This window comes from Mytilus edulis, chromosome 9 (assembly GCF_963676685.1).
Source record: "Mytilus edulis chromosome 9, xbMytEdul2.2, whole genome shotgun sequence".
NCBI classification, from domain to species: domain Eukaryota; kingdom Metazoa; phylum Mollusca; class Bivalvia; order Mytilida; family Mytilidae; genus Mytilus; species Mytilus edulis.
The window spans coordinates 46,065,766-46,091,034 of record NC_092352.1 but is presented as its reverse complement, the minus strand read 5'-3'; the positions used below and the strand labels follow the sequence as shown (position 1 = coordinate 46,091,034).

The following is a 25,269-nucleotide window of genomic DNA, read 5'->3' as shown; positions in this document are numbered from 1 at the left end:
CATTTCAAATATATGTCCCGAATCCTCCCCCCTCCAAAAAAAAAAGATTGAGAAAACTCGACTTAGGACAAATCAACCGTGAAACCTACCCAAACTAGTTATGAAGTTATCAACATTCTTGGCGATGTTTCCAACTTTAGAAAACGGGAGATAGGAAAAACATGAGTTTTATGATAAAAAGTCAGCGTTATTTTGACTCAGTATTAAACCATGTTGCCTGAAAGAACTTATAGAAAACACAATAAGTCAATAACAGACCATTTTTTAAACGTTAGCGCAAATCCATAAAATGTACTACAATGATAAGGGGACTTCCGAAAAGGAGGTAATTGTTGACCAAAATGGTAACTTTGATATAAAATATCAGTTTTAAAGAAAAATTGTTTTAGTATATACCTGACGAGCTCAAAAGAATGCAAAATCCTAGAAGCTTAGTCCTGATTCTGATTTTTTTTTATGTTTATCTGATCATCTTTTAACATTAAAATTCAACCATAAACTATTCTGAGACTTTATAGACCAACAACAGTTGACAATTTATGAAAATATCTAGAAAAAAATTTCTCGATATCCTGAGAAAAAAAAAATGACTTTACAAAAGTTTGAATAATCTATCTATATCCCTTTTATTCAAATAGTTCTCCATGTTATCATCATTAGCTTTTAATATTTGAGTAATGTACTTTTCTGAAAGGTAAAAAACACACACACACATTCGATCCACTAAATTTATAATGAGTGTTTCATCTTATTCGGTATATCAAAAACTCTGATTAAATGTAATAAGATAAATAAACGGACTATTTTTATTTTTATAGTCTTCTATGAAACAAATGAAAAATTCCTAAATTTTCTGTAAATATTCATAGTATCGTTTATTGATATTGGTAAATATAAGATCCTTTCAGTTGCATGTTATTTTTATTTGTCTGTCGTCGTTCAACTAAAATCACGTTTTACTCATGAAGCTGAAGTTAAAGTTTATCCCCCATTTCACTTGGGGTTTTTTCTTCTTCAATACAAAATACACCACTAATGCACCGATCCCAACTGCAGTTGCTACTAATATGCCAATATGCACCTTGTCGATGTACCTCTTTAATTTTTTGACTTTCGTTTCTTAAAGAAAGGCATTATTGAAACAGCAACTACACTGAAAAATATAAATATATATATAAAATACAATTTAATGTTTAATACATTTCACCTCCTTTCATTTATAGATTTAACTATCAACTATTAGTACGGCGGATTCGTAAAAAAATGTGCACATCCTGCTACAAGCATGAAACTTGGCACAAAGCTATTACTCTTTGATTTCAGATAGGGAGGCAATCTGAAAAAATGCACCACTTCCGGTAAAATTCAATAGGGCGGACATTATACTTTAATCAGCCCAATTTCGAGGGCTAATATGTAAAAAGGTGTTTTATTCATGCTACTATCCTTACATTGGCACAAACCTTTAGTATGTGCTACTTTTGGATATATTTTATAGATTATATGGCTTAAAAACCATACTTCCGGTTAAATTTAACATGGCAGTCATTGTAGTAAAACAAGCGTATGTTTTAGAGAGGATAATTGAAATGTGTTTTAACGTATTGCTACTATCATTATATTATGCAGACACTTTTTCTTTGATGCTTTTCATGGATATAATATATATGACATATGTCTTTAAAACCCCTACTTCCGGTAATATCCAATATGACAGACATAGAAATATCAACTTTTAATTTTAATATTCAACTTTTTTCAAAATGTATATAAAGTGATTTTTTTTTGTGCCGGTTGCTAAACTTTTGGCTTGAAGTTATCTTCACACTGTTAATTCAATTTTATGTTTAAAACAAATGCACTAGGTTTTAATACAAAGTTAACACTTCTAGTAAAAAACGATATGGCGTAAATTTCAGAGATGAGTCTTCAATCTGTATCCTCGATGTAGAGATTTGGAAAGATTGATTAAACAAAATAAGGTCACTAAAGTACTAAATTATCTTTAGAATTACTAATTCATGGCTGCAAATACATGTTTATTCACAATCACCATCACGACCACAAAAAGCAGTGCATGAGAGACCCGATTTTCAACATTTACAACGACCACAGCCTCCTTTCTTACATCCACAATGTAGCATATGAACCAATTCCAAGCTTGTTACTCATTCACAACCGTCATGGTATATTCCACATTTTACAAGGTGGAAAAGACTAGACAGAGTAGTGGGAATAACCTCAATTAGTCTTTTTTCTTCCTAAAACAGATGTTTGCTTGCTTTGTTAACCCCCATCTTATAAGTTTGTTCGATCTTACAGCAAAACTACGTATTGTTCTATCAATGACATTATCAAATCCATATCTTCATTCTAAATGCTAAACTCTCATATTCAAACGCAATCCATATCACCAACGCAGTCTTTTTTCCTTTTCAAGAAAACTTATAATCGTTCAATACCTAGTGCATTTGAAAGGTTATGGATAGATATATATCTAAAGCTTTTCCCACTCCCAAACGCAAGCCAAAGTTCGTCTATCATTATGTCTCGGAATAGCGAAACACAAATGACAGCAACACCAGTATCGACTGTTCAAATCATGACTCATTTAAATCCGTGTTTCATTGCATCAGACAAATGCATCATGATTCTAGTGTCAGCCTCTTCATGTGGACATGGTGCGCAACTTGAAACATCATCATGTGGTGGATAACACAGAACATCCTGCGCATTTGTAGGTACATATCTTTCCCTCAAAATTGTATTGAGCAATCTATCTGCTGTGAAAAAAAATAAAACATTCTTTTTTATTGTCGTCATCTCTCAGAAAACTTTGCCAATTTTAATGAATTTGTTTTGACCCTGGTCCCCTAGCTCTTGCTTCTTGTGACAGCCTTCAAATTGTTGTCTATGTACGCATCCAAGACTACATTCACTGTTGTTACAGTTTCAAGGTGTTTCTTTAGGTAAGGACATAATACCAGATCAGCGTACTCGTTAGTATGTTTAGGGGCCAGCTGAAGGATGCCTCCAGGTGAGGAAGATTCTTGCTGCATTAAAGATCCTTTGGTGGTCTTCGGTTGTTGTCTGCTCTATGGTCGGGTTGTAGCAACAAATGCCTAGGATGTTCTATCTTATCAACCACAGGATGCTGTTTTAAGTTTAGCGCCATGTTCACATCAAAAGGCTGACACTAGTATCATATTGCATGTGTCTGATGCAGTGAAACACGGACTTAAACGAGTCATGATTCTAACAGTCGTTACTGATGATGCTGTCATTACTGTTTCGCTATTCTGTGACATATGGAGAGACGAACTATCATGGCTTGTGTTTGGGAGGACAAAAAGCTTTGGATAAATGTTCATCCATGACCTTTCAAATGCACTAGGCAATGAGTGATCACACACACTTCCTGTGAACCATGCCTTTACCGGTTGAGATGCTTTGTGTGTTTGCTCGAAAACGAAAAAAATACTGCATGGAAGACATTGATGTCATTTGAAGATGTGACTTAACATTAAGAATGATGATTGATCATCCTAAATCACCTTGGTTTTACTGTAAGATTGCACAAACTTATCAGATGGGGTTAACGAAGCAAGAAAATAACTATTTGCGCAAAAGGGAAGGCTCATTGACGATATTCACTCAACTTGGTCTAGTCTTTTTCCAGCATGTAAAATGTGCAATATACTAAGGCGGTTGTTTAGGGGGACGATCTTATAATTGGCTCTTATGCTACCCAGTCCCACCGCTAATGGATGGCACAGGGACAAAGAGGATCCATGGGAACCTTTTAAAAACTCTTTCTAATGCCTCATCATCTTGCCAGGAGCTTTTACATTGTGGATGTAAGAACGGATGCCGCGGTCGTTGTAAATGTTGCAAATCGGGTATCTCATTCACTGCTTTGTGTGCTCGTGGTGATGATTGTGAATAAACATGTATTTGCAGCCACATATTAGTAATTCTAAAGATAATTTAGTACTTAAGAGACCTTATTTTGTTTTATCAATCCTTCCAAATCTCTACATCGAGGATACAGATTGAGGACTCATCTCTGAAATAACTCCATATCGTTTTTTGACCAGAAGTTTTAACTTTGTATTAAAACATTTAATTCATACTAGAGAATTAGTGGTTTTGATGATAACTAAAACCCAACAGTTTTATAATGACCAGCACAAAAAACATTTTTTGTTTTACATTTTGAAAAAAAGTTAAATATTAAAATAAAAAAAATGATATTTTCATGTCCGCCATATTGGATATTACCGGAAGTAGGAGGTTTAAAGACATATATCCTATAAATTGTATTCATGAGAACCACTAAAGAAAGGTTCTTGTACAATATAATGATAGTAGCAATACGTTAAAACACATTTCAATTACCCTCCCTAAAGAAAAAGCTTATTTTGATACAATGTCAGTCATATTGGATTTTACCGGAAATATGGTTTTTGAAGACATCTAATCTATATAATATATCCAAAAGGAGTAAATAACAAAGGTTTGTACCAAATATTATGATAGTAGCATGATAATAACACCTTTTCACATACTTGTCTTCGATATTTGGCTTATTGAAGTATGATGTCCGCCATTTTTGATTTTACCGGAAGTAAGACATTTTTTTTTAATGCATCCCTATCTGAATTAAAAGAGTAATAGTTGAGGAAGGTCTATGCCAAATTTCATGCTTGTAGCAGTATTTGCACAATTCGTCTGAAATATGCTTGAAGCCGCTGCACTATAAGTATAAAGGTTAATCCGTCGAACGGAGTTTATTTTTTAAACTACACTATAAATCTAGTATGATATGTTATGAATCTAAGGTAAGACAGACCTCATAGTTTGACTAAGGCTGGTCTATTTTCCTTCAAAACATTAAAGCAAACTTTTTAACCTGTAGTTTTCGACTTCGCTGGAATTTTCCTTTGATGCATACATGCTTGTTATTGTTATCACCAGCCCAGTAGTCAGCACTATGGTGTTGACATGCATATCAATTTATGGTTATTTTTTTTTAAATTTCCTGTTTACAAAACTTTGAATTTTTCAAAAAAATAAGGATTTTCTTATCCCAGGAATAGATTACCGTAGCCGTATTTGGCACAACTTTTTGGAATTTTGGGTCTCAATGCTCTTCAACTTTGTACTTGTTTGGCTTTATAAATATTTTGATCTGAGCGTCACTGATGAGTCTCACAGTAGTTGTCGTCTGTTTATGTAGTTCATACGTGTTTCTCGTTTCTCGTTTTTCGTTTTTATATAGATTAGACCGTTGGTTTTCCCGTTTGAATGGTTTACTATAGTAATTTTTGAGGCATATTTTTTTGAGCATGCTGTCCGGCCATAAATTAATAAAGGAACAAGTCGACAAGAAAAGGAGCACAGTTGGTTCAAATACGAATGCCAATGATTTGCTGAAGGGCACTCCCATTAAATTAAACAAATAGGTTGTCAATAAAGAAATCAAGCATTTTGATAAAATCAGTTTAAGAAATTTTGTTTGAACTTGAGCACTTTTGTTTAGAAAGTACGACGTATCCTTCTCTAAGACAAGATCCTTTTTTCTACCTTGAGCATTTGTGGAAACAAAAACAGAATCAATTTGTTCAAATTTGGAGTAACGAAATACTTTTGAGAGGGTAGAAAAGTTTAAATTAGGATGTATAAATACGCATTTCCATCTTTTTAAAGTACTTTAATTGTATATATTGCAAGTGGGTAGAATTTAAGCAAAAGACATTTGTTTTTAATGTGCATAACGTTCAATATTTCTGAAAACATTATGGAATATGAAGTCATTTTACACCAGGATTGATGCTCCTGCTGTCTGATTTTTGTTGTCAGAAATTTGAATTGAATTTGTATTAAATATACCTTAAAAATGTTGAACTGTCTGAAACATATTGGCTCGAAATAAACGATGATAAAGAATAAATATTTACTAAGACGTTGTTCAAATTGTACAATGAATATATGTGATAGAGTCTTAATGCCAACAATACCACAAACAGCAGATTGAACATAGAAAAATACAAAACAAAACAAGAAATCATTAAAATCTTCCCTCAAGATGAGTATAAAAAAAGAAGATGTTATATGATTGCCAATGAGGCAACTCTCCCAAAGAGACAAAATTACTCAGAAATAAACAGCTTCAGGTCACCGTATTGCCTTTTACAATGAGAAAAGCACATACCGCATAGTCAGCTATAAATTGCCCCGAAATCACATATGTAAAACAATTCAAACGACGAAAGAAGCAGTCCAATTAATGTACCAAAAACGAACGAAAAAAAAATATATTACACAGCAACAAACGACAATCACAGTAATGGTTTTTAAGACATTACTGTTGTATTTCAAATTATTCAACATATAAAAGGTACAGTACTGTGGATTCATTTATTTTCGTGGATACAAATTTTCGTGGATTAAGGAAAACTTACATGTTAGTCGATATTTAATTTCGTGGTTATCCGAAGTCTGCTTACACACTTATGGAAAATTTGTCATTCGTTGAACATTTAATTTCGTGGTTTACCTATATCCACGAAATCTACGAAAATTAATATCCAATGAATAATAATGAATCCACAGTATTTTAACAGTTCTAATTATTAAATTAATGGTTGCAATAAAGAGCGAGGGGTTAATGTGCAACTATTGTGTCTTGTCTTGCTTTGTCAATTCTAAGCCCTTACCAGGTCCCTTTCCTGGATCCCCTTTGGAGCCTTAAATCTAGACTTAGGACAGGCCCATGTAATATGCTGCGGGGTTAAACTAGTTTTGACATGACCATACCCTCTCCCATCTATTTTTGTGATTAATGATGTGAATATTAAATACAGTCGTAGGCGCATTGTCAATTATTTACCAGAAAGCTCCAAATATAGCAAGAAATTGTAATGTCCGTCTGCATTTGTCTATTCGCAATTCAGGACCAGATGTTTTGTAAGGATAAGTGTCTACAGTCATTGGCTTAAAATCCGACACTCTCAGTACGTCAATAGCTAGCCTACTGAACATCTAATAAACGGGTATTAGTATTTGCTACAGAAAAGGTGGGTTATTGCAATATGACCTGTATAATACAATTTTGTTGCAAGCATTAAGGTCAGGTTATGGCCGTAAATAGTCTATGTCACAGATGTTTTTAAATTTTGCACACAAAACACCGTTGGCTTGTTAAAGTGTATCTGGGCGTTTTTCAATAAAAACGTGAATTCTTGTCCCAGCCACTTTAAAAAAAAATGTGTTTGATCTTTGTAAGTAATGTTTTGTGCAGTCAGTACATTGAATTAGATTTAACATTTTGAAGCAAAGAAACAGTCTATTTTAAGAGGGATTGATAAGATATTGATTCCTGAATAGTCCAAAATAATCAAAATGGCATGTCCCTAGACCGCCTGTTCAACATTCATACTCTGAAATATTGTAAAAAAAGGTAGAAATAAATGTTATTTTTACTTAATATAAGTTCTTTAATAATTCAAAAGTATGTTTAGAGCCAACATATTTTAATAAACAGTTTTTGACAAAGGATTTTTAATGTTAGAAGGTGTGTCCCTGACAAAATGTCCACTACGAAACGAAGTCATTAAATTTTGCTAATAAACAGTTTTATAAAATCAATGTAATTTTGTTTGCAATAGATATAAACATTAGGGTTTTACAAAAGAAGTGATGCTTTTAAAACGGCAGTCAAATTCTTAGTAAAAACAATTGAGCACATCAAACGGACCAGAGTGATACCGTACTTGTGTTAATGTCCACTACGAAACGGGTCAAATCTTCAGTATCTGGTTTTAAAATTATGAAAAAAATATCAGTGTACACCTGCTTTTGTGAATACAATCAGTCTTGTTACTATTGCAATATAGGGATTGTGGGGGAAAAATAAAACATGTGAATACGTCCTCTACGAAACGGTCACCTTCGAAACAAGTATGGGAGAAAAACGTTTCGTAGTGAACACTACCACTACCATGCAGTCTTGTTTTACTCTTTTTTCAATTATATTCTTGCAAAACAAATAACAAGGGTTAATTTCATGTAATTTTCCGTATGTTTTTTATTAACATAGAATAGGGTTGATGTCATCTACGAAACTTTTTGTCCACTACGAAACGGGTTTGTCAACTACGAAACGCATCAAAATGTCAACTACGTAACATGAGTTGTACCTTCATATGTGAAGTACTATCTAATCTTTATCGATACAAAATGGTTCTCCAATTCAGAAAAAAATGAGATATTTTTAGTATATAAATTAAAACAAACTGGAATGTCTATATGAGACATTTGAAATTGCAATAAGATGTGTGTTTAGAAGCAGTTTCGTAGTGGACAAATGTCCCCTACGAAACACTACATAAACCATGAAAATGATATCATTTTAAAGAGAATTTAAGATTGCACTTTTTGTTAACAAACAGGTCTTGTATAGAGGTATTCAAAATAACTCTTTAAATAAAATTTTAAACAAGTTGATTTTCCATTTTTATAGGTCTGAAATTCACGCTTTTAATGAAAAACGCCCATCTGCAAATTCCAAAAAAATGCATTTATATCTTTTATTTCTGAAATATTATTGATTTAATTCTTTCAAAATAGTTGGTCAATTGTAAAGAAAGCACATACAATCCACAAAAAAGTTCTTAATTTTACTTTAAATCATCAAATTTTCAATGTTTATTCCATACATATTTCTTCAAAAACTATAGGTTATTGGTACACAAATTTCCGTTTCTATGATGTAGAATAATAATAGGATCACCAACTTCGTTTTTACGGTATACATCAATCAAAGTTCAATTTTCAGATATATCTAAACGACTCCAATAAAGTTAACTGTAATATACCACTGTTCTAAATTTATAAATCGATTGAGAAAAAAACAAATCCGGGTTACAAACAAAAACTCAGGGAAACACATCAAATATAAGAGGATATGTTTCAAGTCATATGCAAAATTATACCAAAACCTGTGACATAGTCCATTAACTGTTCCTTGACCTTACGTTGGGAGGTCTTATAAAAGTTAAATTCTTGCAAATTATAAAAAACAACCGTTTTCCAGTTTAAAAATCCTAACTGTAATTAAGAGCATGCAGTCTTAAAATGCCTGTGATTTTTTAATCCAAAAGTAAGCCCTCCAATCCCAGTCCATTACTTTCTTGTTTGGTTTCTTAAATTATGTCTCAAACTTTGAAACAAAAATATCAAGTTAGTTAATAACTGTAAAAATTACTAAAAAAATGAGTGATTACCTGTACTTACTGAAACAATTAGTAAATACATGTAAACACACCAACCAGATGCTTTAGAAAACATGCCTGATATGCTCAAAGAATATCAAATCAATATTAGAGATGAGCAGATGAACGACTCTACAATAAGATAATGGATAGACAAAGTCAGTAGTAAGATGAAACCCAGAAAGCAAGATGTACCGTCGTTACCATTCCACAATATGCTGTATAACAATTTTGACAAGTTGAAAATCAAGCGTGGAATATTACACAGAACAACTACTGACAACGACACTACTAAAGATCAACTTGTATTACCAACCTCCCAGACCTCAACAGTACTTAGATCACTGCATAACAATATGGAACACCAGGGAAGAGACAGGACAACATCATTAGTCAAAGAACGCTTCTTCTGGTATGGTATGACTAGAGATATTGAGCAGTGGATCCAGAGATTTCCAAGATGTATATGGCGTAAGACTCCAACCAACGACAGAGCTCCATTGACCAGTATCAGAACTACTCAACCCATGGAGATAGTCTGTATGGACTTTCTGAAGTTAGAAGTTTCCAGGGGCGGAAACCAGATCGTATTGGTGATCACAGATCATTTTACTCGATGCGCACAGGCCATTCCAACGAAGAACATGACAGCTCGAACTACTGCTGAAGCTTTCTTCAAAAATTACGTGGTGCATTATGGACTTCCTGAAAAAATACACAGTGATCAAGGTGCAAACTTTGAGAGTCGTCTAGTCAAAGATTTATGTGATATCACTGGCATCAAGAAGTCTCGTACAACGCCATACCATCCACAAGGCAACGGACAATGCGAGAGATTCAACAGAACACTCATAAACATGCTTGGAACTCTGGAGAAAGACAAGAAAGCAGACTGGAAGTCTTACATTGGTCCTATTGTCCATGCCTACAACTCGACCAAGCATGACACTACAGGCTTCACACCGTTTCAGCTGATGTTTGGTCGACAGCCGAAGCTACCAGTAGATTTAGCTTTCGGGATTGACAGTGATAGAGAACCGAAAAGTATGACGAAGTATGTTGAAGATCTGAGACAGAAATTAAAGAAATCTTATGACCTTTCATCATCAGCTGCAGTAAAATCACAGGGTAAACAGAAGCAAGCTTATGATGTCAGAGTTAAAGGAGCGATTTTACATAAAGACGATCGAGTACTTGTGAAGATTCTTGCCTTCGATGGAACCCACAAGTTACAGGATAAATGGGAAGAAGAACCATATGTAATCCTCGATCAGCCTAACACAGAACTACCTGTCTATGTAGTTAGGAAAGATAATAGTCATGGAAGAAAACGAACGCTTCACAAGAACCATCTATTACCCATCGGAAGCATCAATGAGGAACTTGTGGAAGAAAACACAACTTACCAGATGCCAGTTCCATTGCCAAGAAGAAGTAAACGAAAACCAGCATCACCAAAGAAGAAACCTGCTCCAGTAAAAGTTTCAACAGACTCAAGCACAGAGAGTGAGGATGAATCAATGGTGTATGTCGTGGTTGAAGAGCCTCAACAAGAAGTTCAACAAGATATTCAGCCGGATGACGTTATCCAAGCAGATGATGAAACAGCATCGGTTGAGGAGGAGGCTACTGTTCCCGGTAACGCTGATGACGATCAGGACCGCACCGAGGAACATTCTGAATTAGAGGAGGACGCTTCTTTGCCTGAGGAATCAGGAGGTTCAGAGCACGAATCATCACTAGATGATCAAGTACATGATTTGGCAACAGATGCTTTACATGATGTAACAGATGATGATAGCAAGGAAGATGAGAACATTGGTGATGACAAGGAAGATGATGATGATACTAGTACACCAGAACCACAGCAAAGACGATCTACTAGAACTAAGATATCAACAGCTACAACCAAGTACAAGGATTTTGTTGTACCACCAGTCTCCAGGAGTGCACAACCAGAATGGATGGTTCGTGCTGACTACCTTAGGACTGCAGCATCCTCTGGAATGTTTATCAACATGGCTGATGAAGTTTCTAGAGCGATGTTGAAGCTGATCACTAAGCCAGATGATTAGATGATTTTTGTATTTCAGTTTTGTCCAGTATTAGACGAGGACGTCTTTTCCTCACACAGGGGGAAGATCATTTATATATATTTTTGTTTATTGTCACCATGATTCCAGTTATGTCTTGGAAGACCTTCTCGCAGCAGGGGGAGACTGTGACAGAGTATATTTTTACGTATTTCATTTATTAGTATTCTACATTTTATCATATGCCAGATATTAGACTTGATTACTTCACTTTGATTATTTTATCTTTTGATTTATAGTTCATTATCTCTGCACACTTTAAAGTGTATGAAAGTTCTAGTCAGTCATACTTCATTGGGCATAGTTATAATAGTATCTACCTGTCCAACTCATTAGTAAATTAATTGTCACACCTTGTTTACCTTTATGGTCAGTTCTTATTGGTCATTCTGGACACACCTCAGATTTTGGAAAAGAAGTAATGGTGGTTAACTATTGAAATTTGGAGACATACATATTTAATATATACTTCTTATTTAAACCGTATATAGTGATGAAACTTATATAGAGACATTATATTTAGTGCTCGTTATTACTCACTGAAGTTTCCATACTTTGGAACAACTGTAGTTATTGGAAATTACATTCTTTATATCTGGTAAGTAGATTTTATGTTCTTTGTGGTGTATGAAAGGCGTATGCAGTGCATGCTATACAATTCTGCCCGTTTATAGGTAAGTATGCCCATAGACCTTAGATATGATAGGAGTAAGATAGTTGATGTATTAATCTGAGAAATATGATTTGAATCTGTAGTTTGAATATAGAAAGGGAGATTTACGAATGATTTTGAAAGTGACCTTGACCTTTCAGTTATGGATCTATGACGTCACATTGACAATTGCATTCATATGTCATATATGGTTATTTTGTGTAGTAGCTTGATTTTATTATATCAGTCTTTAATATGTTGTATTTTATATAAGGGATCACTATTTTCCTAGATCCTAGTATTTACTATTGTGTATTATTTTCAGGACACATAGATTATGATGTCCCTGTAACATATACTGGTTGTACTGTAGATGTTAGATATATTACCTGGTTCCACATATTGGTAAGGGTCATATTATATTGTACCTACATAGATATTATACATTACAGTAGTGCATACGAACTTAATAGAATATATACTACAGTGAACAGATAATAATCTTTGTATGTTAAAGGTTTTATGAATGACACTCGTTTATGAAGTACGATACATTCGACTTGTTTATAATACGCTTGGTTGATTATAATGATATAATATTCGATACGACTTATCAAAAGCATGTATTTGTATTCAGAAAACACGACTATCACATAACTATTAAAGACCGTTAGTTTTCTCGTTTGAATTGTTTTACATTGTCTTATCGGGGCCTTTTATAGCTGACTATGCGGTATGGGCTTTGCTCATTGTTGAAGGCCGTACGGTGACCTATAGTTGTTAATGTCTGTGTCATTTTGGTCTCTTGTGGACAGTTGTCTCATTGGCAATCATACCACATCTTCTTTTTTATATTTCAAATCGGTTGTCTACTCGAAATCCTTTCTTCATCTTCTTCTTTTAAACGGTACAGTAAGTGTTTATCTAATTTCACAAAAAATAATTTGCCTATAAACTATTTTCTTTTGCCTCGAACAATGATGAAACAACTGATGTCTTGTAAATTCCATGGTTTTGATTTAATAGTATTCTCTCGCTCTCTTGTATTGAAACATCTATATATATTGATGAATAGAAGACTTTATACATACAACCCGAATTTTTAATGGCATTGCGACAAAGGTCACACATTGTCAATGTCCTCAAGTTGTGCTGAAAAATCATTATAACTTATTTATTCTAAAAAATCAATCCAACGTAAAGAGATCTAGCATGTCTTGTTTTAACATTGACTACTTGAATAAGAGAAAGATATCTACAAGAATGTTAAGAAATTCATTTTAAACACTATTTACTTACCATGATCTTGGTTTAACTATACATTTAGTACTTCTTTGCACTAGAATTAATGTATTTCTTGTCGTGTGTCCTGTTTTGATTTCTTCTTTTACTTTCACTATTAATAAATCAGGTTTTTTTATACAGTGGGAAAGCCAGTGACGTTGAAGAACTTCTTCCGGTGGTCACGCGGGAAAGGGGACATAATCTAAAAATTTCGAGGTGGCGCTGTAACCAGCGTGTAAACAAAAACGTAGCCTGTGCTTCAGACAATAAATCTATTAAAACTACTTATCATCCATCAGTATTTGAGGTTAATTTTTCATTAGAATAGATTTTGGAACACGACTGCACAATTAGGCATTAAAATAAGTGCTCCGTACTGAAATATGATAAATCAAAAGACTACCTCCGTTGATTTCCAAAAAACCGCGGGTACTCCCCCCGTCTACAAAGAACTGACACAAATGCATTCTAAAGCTTTTCATTGGTCGAGATATAAATAAATGTGACCCAGAAACTTATGAACACATGACTATGTACAGGATCCCCCGTCACTCTGAGTCTTGTTTACATAATAAATACTTCAAACGGAGGTCAAAATTCAACATTTTTCATACGTTTTTGGAGTTATTTCGGTGCATTATTAAGCAAATTATGTCATATTTTACAGCTTGTAACCACGGAATTGGTTAAGACAATTAAGGGTGATGATGTTTCCAGGATTTTGAATATATTTTACTTTAAAATGTTGATGTGTTGAAGGCTTTACACCGTCATTTGTTGATGTTTTTCATGTTGCTCAAAATCTTTAAGTTCATTTGTCTCTATTTTTGTTATACTTTTTGTCCATCATTTCTCTTTTCTCAATATAATAAATAAGCACATCAATAGTTCAAATAATTATGACGTCAGGCTAGGATATTTTAATTTCATTCTGGGATGTGTAGGAAGCTTCGTGTAGGAAGGCGTCCCAGAAAAAAAATAGCCTTGTCAGACGTCATAATTATTTGGACTACATGTAGCATGTCATTTGCTCTATTCCTTATCTTATAGTCAATTTTCTCTATTCTTTGTTCCTTTAGTCATAGTTCTCCAATTCTTTATGCTTTTAGCCATAGTTCCAAGTGTAGGATCTAGGGATAGGGTTCCGGCGAGTGGAATCCCCCTCTTTTTCGGGACGATCAATGCATTTGAATGGGGACATATACATGTAGTTGGAATCCCCCTTTATTCTGGGTAGGGAACTCCTTTTCAAAATGGCTTGATCTGCCCCTGGTTCACTTTTTTGATAACCCTGTATTAACTGTAAGAAAAGTTGATTAGTTTTAAGATAAAATTTAACTATACTTATGTAGTTGTTGTATTTTTCCAATAATTTTATTTTGTTTGTTTTTGTTTTTTGTCACACACTTTTGGGGTTCAAAAATAAAATTATAAACCATGCATATCAACCTTTTTACTATTCGAGACAACCAAACAAATCAGCACAACTGCTTTACACAACCGTAATAACTTAATCAAAATTTAAATGCCAACATTCACATGCCAAAATTCAAGTTTATTCAAAATTGCAGTCGCACGCTGAGAAAGGGGCGTTTATTTACATGTGGTCTGTGGAAATTTACTGAATTTCAGCATCGAAAAGAGGCATACATATAGCCATAACCCGATCTGATCAATAAATTATGTTATGGATAGTGTTCACATCTTTCTACTAACCATTAAAAGTAATAATACAAGGATTTTGTGAGCTCAGAAACCTTGATCTGTTGAAAAATGGCGTCGATTTATGTGCTTCCTTTCGCAGCCTCAGTTACAATTTGACACGGAGTGATGGGTATTTATGCAAATATTTAGGGACTCCTATCATCATAGCTACTATTTTTGGTCATTTTATATTTAAATAGTCAATAGGATGCGAATGTGTCAGTTATTTTCAGAAGTGGAAAACACCCGCCATATTTGTATCTTCCAAATTGTCAACGTCACTTGCCATTTTCAGATGTTTGTTTCTTGTAAAATAAAATATCTTAATAAGAAAAAATAGCATGGTCACCTGTAAAACTTACCTATATAACTAATTGATGATGAAATGACACAAGTTTAATTGTCTTTTATAATAAATTTCTTGAAAAATCACGCGTACACGATGTAAACAAATTACCAAGATGGCGCGATACTGTCGCCGTCTATGTAAAAATCGCGATTGTCGCCCTTGATTCTTTGGCCGTTACGTCATATGGAAGGAGGCGCAGAACTGATCCGTGGCTTTCCCACTGATAGTGTAATGCATAAAAATAAAGATAACAAAAATATTGAACTCCGAGGGACCGCCCATTTAGGGGAGAGCTTTCTGTATAACACTGAAGTCATATGCTCTTCTGATTGGTTGATAATGTTTGTAATAAATATTTTTTGGCAGATTGATCAAAACTAGAGTTGAAAAAAAATAAAAAATAAATGCTGAATGTACTAAATTTTTTTCCTACAGGGTTGAAAAGTAATGGGGGTCAGTATAGGAATTCAGTGCGAATCTACATTGTTTGTAAACAAGGCCATGTGAATGCCCCAAAATGCCGCATGACCCTATGTTTTTATAAGTGCAAAAGATAGGGCTACATTTGTACTTTCATGAATGTTATATGAAAGTTTCCAATTTCTAAAGGTAAATCAGGTATGAATTTAATTCCATACATAGATTACCATTAAAGTCAATGGGAGATTTTTTAATGAATTTACCCCTATAGCAAAATATGAACTCTTTCACTGTACTTGTCCAAGGCCACACAATAATCAACAAACTCATTTCCTGTAAATTTTAATGTAATGGAAGGATTTTGAACCGTTTGAAGTTGTTTTTTACACAAATTTCTATCTTAGCTGCGGCTATCCAGGATGCACTGAGTGTACTGTGAGAGGAGGCATGGGGTATATGGTAAAAATCAGTTTTTGAGTGCAAATTGAAAGAAACAATAGAAATTACACTTTAGAGTTATGATATCAATGAAAGGCATGAATATTCTCCCCATTTACATCACATTTTGCACATATTTCTCCTCATAATGTATATAAAACCATATGAAAAATGGATTACCTCCCTTTGACATAGTGATGTTTTTTTTAGCTGTGTTCCCCATGTTTAGTTGTAGAACAAGTGGTAAATAAGCACTTTTCTAGTATTTTAACACTCAAATAATCTGACCGCATGAAGGTATTCATTTATTTTTACATAACACATTGCGTTTCTTTATTTAAAAACTATACTAGACAACTTTTCATGATTACATGTCCTTCATCTAGGAAACTAGTGTTGAAATGTTTGTATTTGGATTTTTATGTTAAATAATTGCTTTCAAATATTCCAAATTGTTACTTTAATCTTCCAAATGCAAAGTTTGGTTATACTTAGTCTTATTTGTTCATATTTGGCACTTTTTTCTACTTCAGTTCTGGCTGTCTAGTTTTGAGGAAGAATCCATCCTGATGTTTGGGTAACAGGAATTTCTGCAGAGTGATTGTCAATGACATTTTGTGAACTTTACAAGTAATTAAAACACAGATTTAGTATAATGAAACATAATTGTTGTTTTATTTGGTATCAAACTGCTTAAAAAAGCCTTTTAAAAGTCTTTTTGTGGTCTTTTCAGAGTATTTAATCAAAAACTTCCATATAAGGAAACATTAAACTAAGAGTACATCAAGTCTTTAGTTTCTAGGTGTACTTGTTATACTGGTCAAAGCAAACACAGAAAACAATTCATATTTATTAAACATAGTATTTTACACCATTCTTTTAAAAACAGTCAATGTGCAACTTTATATACGAAATATACATTGCCGGCAGTATGGGCTGTAGTATAAATTTTGCTCTATCTTTACAAATTCAGCATTTATGAATGTTGTATTGAAACTGGAACTTGAAAATTGGATACCTTACATGTTTATTACAAAAAAAGTAAAAAGAAAAGAAGTAAAAAAAGTCCCTTAAACGGAATGTCCCTTAGCAAATGGCAAAATAAAAACAATAATCACCAACAGGCAAAAAAAAAAAAACAAACAAAAAAAACAAACAAATATGCCATCAAAGAAAAAAAAAGAAGACATCTAGACAAGTCACATCATTAAAGCTTACTCTGCACAATATTTCATAACAGTAAAGAGCATAGCTAGTTAGAAGGTTGTAAGTCAAGAAAAAAATTATGAATGTGTTAAAAAAAAGTAAAGAAAGAATTTAATGAGCCATTGCCTTGTGTTATTAGTTTTAATCCTCATCATTGTTCTAAAATGAAATGTTCATTTATTAAAAATAAATATAGATTTTGACAACAACTGGTATTTAAACCAATGAACAACTTAAAGATTATCGATGGACTTTCAAAAGAGGTGGAGTTTCTCGGCTAACATATAATAGAGTATAAAAAAATGTCAATGACGTATGACCCCTCCCCCGATGGTATATGAATGTGCAGGATGTACAAGAACACAGTCCGGTCTGGTCAGAATGTGGACGTAAAAAAACAAAATCTCGTTTTTAAAGAATACCAAGCTCCCTTCTCTTAAAAATGCATGTCGCTGACAGACATGTAATCAAACATTGACTATTGAAATTACGTCTTGCAATTAAAGAAATAAATAAAGCTGGGCAGTTACTTATATGCATTCATATTAATGCTACATAATTGAAAACGCATGGTTTATAAGCCCTGGTCACAACGAACCTTCGACACATCTACACAGCGCCACGACAAATCACGGATCATCTGTACGACAACCGCACGATATTTTGAGCATCGTGGCGCGGTCGTGTGTCGTGGGACGAAAATTGGACATGCATCTTTTTTACTCTACGATTTTTTATCGTGTCACTGTCTTGTGGATGTCATGAAAGTGTCTTACAATCGTCGTGCGATAACACATTGTGCTTGATATCAATATAATGCATTTTAATCAAACAAAATTATTTCATATCTCTTCCTATGTGACGTTTATATTTTCTGACTTCATACACGCGAAATAATGAATGTGGGCTTTAAATTTGATGGATGCTTTTTGCGCTTTTTTGTTAAATATTTGTTTGTTTTGAGATTGTGACACAATGATGACTGCTATACCCATATTGTGACTATTTCACCTATCATGTCTATTTTGTTCACACATCGATGTAAATATAAGGGAATTTGATGCGACTGTCATACAAGTGAGAGGTTTAGCGCTATGAACCCAGGTTCCATCCCCCATTTTCTACATTTGAAAATACTTGTACCAAGTCAGGAATATGACAGTTGTTGTCCATTCGTTTGATGGGTTTTCTCTTTTGATATTGCCAGTTAATTAGGGACTTTCCGTTTTGAATTTTCCTCGGAGTTCAGTATTTTTGTGTTTTTATTATTTTCATACTAGTGCAACAACTCTGGTATAAAACCTGTCTTACTTCCAATCATTAGCTTACTCGCGAGGGATGTCGTTTTGCTGATCCTTCTTCTCTGGTCGCTCTTCAGACTTCGTCTTTGTTAAATGTAATCAAATTCTTTATTTTTTCCATCAGATTTCTTAACTCTCCTTCGATTTCATCCTAAATTGCATTTGTTATCAAACATGTCAAATACAACATATCTTTCTAAACATTTTCCAAATACAATCATTTCATCCGCGGGTAAGCTTTTTTCAAGGTATTGATCAACATCTGGGTCTTGGTCGTGATCATTTTTAAACAAGTCTTTCCAAACATAAAAATTTGTAAAGACGGCAATTGCATACATGAACATGTTTTGTCCGAACAAATACTGATATCGAAGATATATTTTGTTGACATCGACGGCAGCACTCATTTCTGTGACCAAAAGGAACACATGGGACCTTCATTTGACATTTTCAAACCTTTTTTAATTTCATCTAAAAGTTTTCTCTCCAAAAACTCCAGGGGTGTCTTTTATGTTAAGTCGTTTGCCAAACATTTTGCCTGTTTGAGCTTTGCATTGAATGATAATCAACCAAGTTCCTTCGTTGCGGACACTGTGTGCTGTTTTGTTACAGAGAAGATTGTTAACTTTACCAATTTTACCAGCACTGGACGGGCCTAAAAGCATTGTTCAAATCTATTGGTTTGACGGAATATTCTACAATAAAAAAGTGTTTTCACATTTGGATTTCTAGTTTTTGTAAACTTTTAAAATACTATTCCTCCGATGATATTTATCATCTGAGGAATAGTATTTAATAGTATAATTGATAATTATTTTACACGACTGGTAATCTACACACGCAGAACAATTGGTTCTGCAATGAAAACTGTGAGAGGATTTTCCGGTTGTGCTTGATTGGAGCAATTGTCACCGCTTCAAAAGGTATGTACATTTCTAAACCGCAACTTTCTAATTCAACTGATCAATTATAGAAAATCGGAGAATGCTATACTGAGGTGAATACTTTAACGAACAGATACATGTATCATTTACAGTGGAACATGGAGTTAAACTCCTACAAAATCAGTTGCCCCACGTGAAATTGGCGAAAAAAGTGACATTTAAATTTTGAAATGGTTCTATGAACAGACCTACAAGTTCAAATTTAATTTTTTTTCTGCCAATGGATAGAAATGTCGTTTCGGGCGGCGTGTACGCTGTCGGAACTTGATAGACGTCTTAATAAATCTAAAAACAACAAATTTTCTTTAATTCGTGCGTGAGGGGATCGGTTCTGATTGAGGACATCGTGAATGCGTGAGGAAACATGAAGTCATATCTTTATATCCAAGCTTTGGGCCGTTGGGGGTTGCCTAAATGTCCTAAATTTGGTTAGAGTTTACATGAAAAAACACATTTGTGTGCATAAAAAAACCCTATGAGATATAATTTTGAAATAAATTGTGGGAAGATAGGTTTTACAATATGTTTTAGGAAAAGAAAAATAAAAAAAAATGGTGTCAATGATTTGGTTTTCTTGCTACAAGTAAAAATTTTAATTTTCCGTATCAGTCAAGTATATTTAAAAAAAAAGAGTTATATCCCATTAAATGGCTTATGTGGGAAAAAAAATGATTCTAAAATCACAAATTTTGATATTTGTTTAATTATTTTGATGTATACAATAAGTCACCAAGTTTTCTTTATATAAATAAAAAATCACTCTATAAATTTGCAGATAGGGAAATTTTAATTTTTACTTGTAGGGCCAACTCAAATTAATTAGTAGATTTCCATCCAAATTTTTGAAAAAATGGGGCGGGTGGGAGGATTTAATTTTTTAATTTTTATTTCTTATGAAACCCTCTTGTGACGTGTTCTTCAAAAATGTAAGTGTAATAATAAGCTTATATCTATAATACTAAAATAACGAGGTCAAATTTGTCAGCCGTCATCGGGTAAAAACGACAAATCAAAGAATTCAACTTTATATATAGCTAATATAGGACAATGGTGTAGATTAAAAATTACACCACTCCAGACCCTTTTGTTTTCCACATAATTGATATTGCCAATAATTAACAAGTTCCGGGTCGAATCCGATACCGATACCAATAGTATATTCACCTGTTATCTATTATCTTATCTGTACGTTCCGCATCTGACAGGCGCACCACCAAAGTTTAACGGTATATTTAGGATTTTGCTATATACTCGGGTCATAATCACAGGGTTGACACTACTAAAGTCAATCATTGTCAAATTGTTTCCTATTGTAGTATTTTAATCAGTTAGACTTTCTAAGATAACAATACGAATACTAAAAATCTAGACTTAAATAAGGCGTATAGGTACAGTTTTCAATTTGTTAGGATAACAATACCATGGCAATACTAAAATAAGGCTTACGCATAGTTATATACTTTAATTCAGTCACGGGCCCGCGATATCACGGGTGTGTTCTAGTCATGTATATAAATGTATAAGGAATCTTTCATATTATTTCAAATTATAACATGCATGAAAATCTCTGATTGGCAACCACTGTTCTACATGTAATTGCGGCTTTAGAAACCTTAACAGCAAAAACATAAGAGAATGCTCTCTTCAGTTGGACTACCTTCACCAAAGGAGTAGGTCAGGTAAGGACTGATTTTGGCCTCAAATTTCAGGTTCTTCTAACGAAAGATTTTTAATCACTTAAGTGGCTATTTCAATTGGTTCAATTAGTTTATGTGTACGATTTTAACTTATTTAGTCATTACAAACGCTCCGATTCAAGCTTAAATATGAAAATTCTATCAAATTTGCCAAAAAACGTCACTTTTCAGTTGGTTTTTGTCAAAAATGAAAGTTGCCGCATCGGTGTTCATCCTCAACCTTTATATATGTTATGTGTTATCATCAAATACAACTTACATCTCAATATTATGAATGAACACGAATGCGGTCACCTTAATTTAAGACGGAAACCGTCTAAAATTTAACTAAAATGCTGAAATTGTGAAGATTTCAGTAATTTAGCATGACTTTATGATGCTAGTACCCGATATATGTGCATTATATTGTCAATAACAGCCCATATTTATGTAGCAGAAGCATTCTTTTTTCTAATAAATAGCTAAAAGATTATATTTTCACAATTTTGTAAAACTGCTCTATTTTTGGGCCAAAAAGGGGTCTTACTGAACCTACTCCTTTATGTGACCTCCTAATCGACCCTTTTTTTCCGTCTCCATTATAAAATGAAACAAATATGCAACTAAGGAATTACGAGTACAGAATAAAATGAAACAGTTTTGAAAACAATAGGGTTCGTGCTTTTATAATTCTTCTTATAGATGTAAATATATTTAATATGTAAAACATGACCTAAACCAAAATTTAAAGGAGAAGTTGTTTAATGGCTCTAATGAGGGTATTGGGACAGAAGGTGTTTGCTGATTGTCAACCAAAAAATAGCCATGGGTTAATTTAAGTGTATGTTTGTCGACTTTTTGAACTCAATAAACTGTCATAAATCTTACAAGTTCGTGCTTGTGTCATTTTGTTTATACAGTGATGTTTTTGTACCAATGTGTTTCACAATTCTTGCTCTTTGGGTATAATTCACAGTCCAAAGTTCCGGCCACAAAGTCATTTTATCAATAAATCAAAGCGCGAAAGCGCTGTAAAGGCAGTTAATTACAGGTTGTGTGTATTTCTAGTCCAGTTATATCATTATCTTCCAAAGTACAGAGGTGGTTTGTAGTATTTAAGATTAAGAGTTCTCTTGTACCTAGTTCACCTATAGTCACTCATAGTCTACTGTTTCAGTATATTTTCTGTACCTCGCCATGTAATGCATTTTTTAGGCATAAAAGAACTTTTCCTTATTAACATAAAAGTAGTTCACAAAGATTGACTAGTCACCGTACTGTTTGTATTGCAAGAACATCAAGTAACATAATGGTAAATGTACATAGTAACATGTCAACTCTTTCGATGACCATATTTTTTCTAACTCCAAGCAAAATTATTTTTCAGTATAAACATGATAAAGTAATTTACTGGTATGAATGAAAGAGGAGTTTTTAATTAAGAAAACAATGACATCTGGTGGTCATTTATAATAGCTGTCTCATTAGCATTTTAACCACTCCCCATATTTGCAATTAAGACAATCGTGACAATAGGTGTAACACCACTAATTCGGGCCCGGCCAGAAAGCACATACCAGAAAGTAGTGCATTTTTAACACAATATTAAAAAAACTGCACCAAATTTTAAAAAGAGGGTACATTTTGTCTGTTTGTCAGATCTGAAGTAACTGTTTGGGTACATCCGAAGTTCTGGGAACCAGTTCTTTCTTATATGCCATTAAAGGTATGTTGATTTTTTCAGTACAAGACACCATAAAGTGTTGTTTTGCAATGCAATGATTGCCACTTTATTTGAACTTAAAACAAAAGAGGTGTACCTGCTTGAAACGGAGGAATTTAACATAGAAAACAATAGGACCATGAATTAGTGGTGTACTTCCTATTACAGAGAATCATCAGAAATCCAATTTTGAGAAGTTGTACATATTCCAATGAAAATAAGTCAAATTTGATGGTAGTAATCATGTTTCATCATCTTTTTTTGGTGAACCATCCTGTTTATGGAAAATGTAAGCTTTTTAATTGGCATACTCAAGTATTTTGGCCTTTTATGGTCATACAACATGCATGCAGTTAAGACTTGGCTCCAAAGTTCTTATTTTTGCACTTTTTATGATTGAAATCAATAAAACATGTATTTTATGACTTGTATATGGTACAAAATAGCTCTTGGTCAAAATAATCCTTTGATTTTTCAAGTTTTATTGTGTTTCTTTAATATGATAGCCTTTTACAATCTAGGCAAATGGTATACACTCATATAAGAATTCTAAAATCTCACTATACATGCAATTTTGAACCAGTTTAGCAAGTTATCTAGCTGAGGGATATAAATTGCTCTTAATGATCTATTTTTTACCACAGAATTATGTTTTATACAAAAAAAAGCCCTTTTCCAATTTAAAGAAAAAAAGGGGGACAATTTTCGCATTTATGTCTTAAGTTTGGACTAATATATTTTTATTTGATGAAAAACCTCTGATAAATATATGACTTTTGGTAAGCACACAGCTTTCCTAATAGAAATTGATAAATAAAACAATGATATTGAGAATAAATAAAATAAATTGGCCATTTGTAATATCAATATGCAGTTCCATATGTTACCACTAGTCCAATTTGTGCTTAAAATTAGTAAAATAGTATTTGGACTAAAGTTTTATGTGTTTTTTTCTGCTTGAAATAGATCATAGAATGAAATAAAGTAATGCTCAAGTCAATATAGCAAGTTTGTTTCTGTTATACAGAGAATCATCAGAAATCCAATTTTTAGTAGTTGTACATATTCCAATGAAAATAAGTCAAATTTGATGGTAGTTATCATGTTTCATCATATTTTTTTGGTGAACCATCCTGTTTATGGAAAATGTAAGCTCTTTAATTGGCATACTCAAGTATTTTAGCCTTTTATGGTCATACAACATGCATGCAGTTAAGACTTGGCTCCAAGTTCTTATTTTTGCACTTTTTATGATTGAAATCAATAAAACATGTATTTTATGACTTGTATATGGTACAAAATAGCTCTTAGTCAAAATAATCCTATGATTTTTCAAGTTTAATTGTGTTTCTTATGATAGCCTTTTACAATCTAGGCAAATGGTATACACTCATATAAGAATTCTAAAATCTCACTATGCATGCAATATTTAACCAGTTTAGCAAGTTATCTAGCTGAGGGATATATAAATTGCTCTTAATAATCTATTTTTTACCACAGAATTATGGTTTATACAAAAAAAAGCCCTTTTTCAATTTAAAAAAAAGGGGGGGGGGACAATTTTCTCATGTATGTCTTAAGTTTGGACTAATATATTTTTATTTGATGAAGAACCTCTGATAAATATATGACTATTGGTAAGCACACAGCTTTCCTAATAGAAATTAATAAATAAAACAATGAAATTGAGAATAAAAAAGTAAAATTGGCCATTTGTAATATCAATATGCAGTTTTCTTTGAATAACCAATATGTTACTACTAGTCCAATTTGACCTTAAAATTAGTAAAATAGTATTTGGACTAAAGCTTTACGTGTTTTTTATTGCTTGAAATAGATCATAGAATGAAATAAAGTAATGCTCAAGTCAATATAGCAAGTTTGTTTCTGTATTACAGAGAATCATCAGAAATCCAATTTTTAGAAGTTGTACATATTCCAATGAAAATAAGTCAAATTTGATGGTAGTAATCATGTTTCATCATCTTTTTTTGGTGAACCATCCTGTTTATGGAAATGTAAGCTCTTTAATTGGCATACTCAAGTATTTTAGCCTTTTATGGTCATACAACATGCATGCAGTTAAGACTTGGCTCCAAATTCTTATTTTTAAAATTGAGAATGGAAATGGGGAATGTGTCAAAGAGACAACAACCCGACCAAAATAAAAAAACACAACAGCAGAAGGTCACCAACAGGTCTTC

At 33.2% G+C, this 25,269-nt stretch overlaps 1 long non-coding RNA gene across 1 annotated transcript; it reads right to left on the bottom strand.

The window, feature by feature from the left end:
• Positions 1-793: 793 nt before the first annotated feature.
• LOC139490337 (uncharacterized) lies at positions 794-13,471 on the bottom strand. The gene is made up of 2 exons (XR_011656291.1): positions 13,320-13,471; positions 794-1,153 (listed from the first exon to the last, which is right to left on the bottom strand). It is a non-coding gene; the product is annotated as an uncharacterized lncRNA (long non-coding RNA).
• Positions 13,472-25,269: the final 11,798 nt, after the last annotated feature.